The sequence below is a fragment of the Salvelinus sp. IW2-2015 genome, linkage group LG16, assembly GCF_002910315.2.
Source record: "Salvelinus sp. IW2-2015 linkage group LG16, ASM291031v2, whole genome shotgun sequence".
Lineage (NCBI taxonomy): Eukaryota > Metazoa > Chordata > Actinopteri > Salmoniformes > Salmonidae > Salvelinus > Salvelinus sp. IW2-2015.
The window spans coordinates 32,914,056-32,917,748 of NC_036856.1; the positions used below are offsets into that span (position 1 = coordinate 32,914,056).

Consider the following 3,693-nt stretch of genomic DNA (forward strand, 5'->3'; position numbering starts at 1 on the left):
TCTTTCAAAAACAAGGACATTTCTAAGTGACCCCAAACTTTTGAACGGTTTAGCGTTAGATGTGTCGGGCTTCTCTCTCTCTTTTCTCTCTCCTCTCTCACAATCACTCCCCATTCTCTCTACATCCTACCACCCCCCCTCTCCACACATCTCACCCCTTCAATCAATCACTCACTCCACTCACTACCCCCCCTCTCTCTACTCACTCTAACACTCTCCTACCACCCCCCCTCCCCCCCCCTCTCTCTCGCATCACCTCCACTCCCCCCCTCTCTTCATCCTCAACACTCACTCACACACCCCTCTCTCTTACATACTGCGCCCCCTCTCTCAATCACTCAACCTCCCCACCCCGCCCCCCCCCCCTCTCGTTCAACACATACCACCCCCCGCCCACTAGCCCCTCCCCACTCTCTCTCTCAATTCACTCACCCACCCCCACCTCTTCTCTTCTCTCTCTCACTGCACCCACCCACCCCCCCTCTCTCCCTCTCAATCACTCACTCACCACCCCCCCTCCCCCGCCCCCTCTCTCACTCACTTCACTCACCCCCTCCCTCTCCTCTTTCCTCTCTCTCTCACTCTCATCACTCACTTCACTCACCCCCCCCTCCCCCTCTCTCCTCAATCACTACACTCACACTTCACCCCCCCCCCCCCCTCCTCTCATAATTGCTACTTCACTCACCCCCCCTCCTCTCAATCACTCACTCACCCCCCCCTCTCACAATATCCCAATCACCACTCACTCAACCCCCCCCTCTCCTCTTCAAATTTTTCACCTCACTCATCCCCCCTCTCTCTCTCTCAAATCCTACTCACTACACCCCCCTCTCTCAATCACTCAAAACTCACTCACCGCCCCCCCTCTCTCTCAATCACTCCCCACCCCCCCTCTCCCTCACTCACCCCCCACCCCCCTCTCTCTCTCAATTCACATACCAGCCCCCCCCCCCACCTCTCTCGCGTTCTCTCACACCTCCACACCACCCACCCCCCCCCTCTCTCCTCTCTCCTTCTCATTTTCACTCACCCTCACCCCCCCGCACCCCTCCTCTCCTCACTCACTCCACTCCCCCCCCCTCTCTCAAATCACTCACTACACCCCCCCCAATTTACCCCCAAGCACCCTCTCTCCTTCTCTCTCCTCTCTCAAGTCACTCACTCACCCCCCTCTCTCTCTCTCTCCTCTCAATCACTCACTCACTCACCCCCCTCCCTCTCTCAATCACTTCACCCCCTTCTCTCTCTCTCACTCACCCCCTCTCTCTCTCTCAATCCACTCACTCACCCCCCCTTCGCCTCTCACTCACTCACCCCCCCTCTCTCTCTCGTCAATCACTCACCCACCCGCCCCTCTCTCCTCTCAAATCACTCATCACCCCCCGTCTCTCCTTCTCACTCACTCACGCCCCCCCTCTCTCTTCAATCAACTCACTCACTCCAACCCTCCCCCTCTCCTCTCTCATCACTCACTCACATCACCCCCCCCTCTCTCTCTCATCACTCACTCACCCACCTCCCCCCTCTCTCTCTCCTCAATCAGTCACCACTCACTTCCACCCCCTTCTCTCTTCTCTCTCAATCATCACTCAACACCCCCCTCTCTCTCTCTCTCTCTCTCCTCTCAATCACTCACTCAACTCACTCCCCTCTCTCAATCCACTCCTCACCCACCCTCCCCCTCTCTCTCTCTCAATCAGTCCACTCACTCCACCCCCCCCTCTCTCTTCTCTCTCGTCATCACTCACTCATACCCCCCCCCCTCTCTCTCTCAATCACTCCTCACTCACCCTCCCCCCTTCCTCTCCAATCAGTCACTCACTACCCCCCCCTCTCTCTTTCTCTTCTCATCACTCACTCACCCACCCCCTCTCTCTCCTCTCTTCTCTCTCATCACACTCATCTCACTCTCGCCCCTCTCTCATCACTCACTCACTCACCCCCCCTCTCTCTTTCTTCACTCACCCCCCCTCTCTCTCTCAATCACTCACCCCCCCTCTCTCTCTCTCAATCACTCACTCACGCCACCCCCCTCTCTCCCTCCACTCACTCACTCACTACCCCCTCTCTATCTCTCAAATCCACTCACTCACCCCCCTCTCTCTCTCTCTCACTCCTCACCCCCCTCTCTCTCTCTCAATCACTCACTCACCCACCCTCCCCCCTCTCTCTCTCTCAATCACTACACTCACTCACCCCCCTCTCTCTCTAGTCACTCACTCACCCCCCCTCCCCCCTCTCAATCACTAAACTCACCCCCGCCCCCCTCTCTGCCTCTCGTCAACACTCACGATCACCCACCCCCCCCCTCTCTCCTTATGTAAAACAATGTAATTGTGTCAATAAAAGGTTTTTTACATTTTCAACATATCCAGCTGGAACCTGTGCTAGACTGACTGGCTGGCTGACTGGCTGCCTGCCTGCCTGGCTGCCTGCCCTGTCCTTGGGCCCTATGTACAGTCCTAGTGGAACTTGTGTGTGTTTAGATAACAACATCAGACAACATCAGTCAGACAGACTGACTACCATACAGTGCTGAGGACCCTACATAATGCTGATGATGTCACACGAGTCCTGTAATGAAAACATCAGACGGAATCACTGCCTCCAGTGATGATGTCAAAGAGATGATAAATTACAAACACTCTCGTCCTCTCTCAAACACCAATATCAAGGCAATGTAAATACTACAGGCAAATGCCTCAGTCTAACTACATTAGCCAAGCCTCAATTCTAATACTACTTGTCTGTTTATTGAACACTTTTAGACCAGTACCCCCTATATTTGTCTCTGCTCTACTTGAGAAAAAAGCGATTGACACACACACATGCCATAGGGTGTTCTCAGTGTAGAGTAGTCCACAAACCAAACTAACCATGTCTAATTAGGTGGTTTTTACCTCACGTTTGTGAGGAATGTGTCCCAAAATGTATCAGAGACGTCCTTTCTACCTTTGTCTATTCTTTTCTTTCTTTAATGGATAGCACAAGTTGGCAGTGAACCTCAATCCCACAGGCTGGCCCCTTTAATATTAGTACAACAAGAGACAACTCAGTATAATATCTTCTTAGTCTCCACTTCACTAATAAACATCATTACCCATGAGTCTTCATGGCCCTGGAAATGCTCAAGCAATGTGCCAACTGTGAGGCTTGAGGCTCCACAATGTCTTTCTTCCCCTTTCTATCCCTCTGCATATCTTAACCCCAAAGTGTGGTTTATGACTGTCTGAATCCCCTCTTTCTATCATTCACTTCTTCTATTTATCTAATTAGAAACAAGATTTGGATCAATTCCATCTCAATTCCACTTGTCATTACACAAAATGAACTGAACTCCAATGGGGAAATTCAATGGCCAATTCAAGTGTTGAAATAGAACTCCTCAACCCCGGGCTTAGAGCAGTAGGTAGCTAAAACAGTTTTACTAAGAGCAGCTTATCATGACTTCCACCTCACTGAATCAGTGTTAGTTAACACTAGAGGGAGAGAGCTTACTGCACAGAGACAGCACACACACGTTTGCACGCACATGTACACAAACACGAGAAAGCAGAGAGGCTTACCTAATAGTGGGCTCCTATCAACTGTGAAATCCCCAAAGAATATCTACTGCGCTTTTATATGTCTACTGTGTGTGAGAGAGAAAGGGTTGGGACGGTGTAGGGGTGGAGACTATGTATGAGAGAG

The 3,693-nt window shown here is 51.8% G+C and overlaps 1 protein-coding gene across 1 annotated transcript in view; it reads right to left on the reverse strand.

The window, feature by feature from the left end:
- The window catches only part of LOC111975470 (tensin-3), an 86,558-nt gene extending 82,865 nt beyond the window's left edge, over positions 1-3,693 (reverse strand). Inside the window, exon 1 of the mRNA XM_024147555.2 lies at positions 3,570-3,693. The gene's annotated coding sequence lies outside the window, so the exon portion shown is untranslated. The remainder of the gene's footprint in view (positions 1-3,569) is intronic.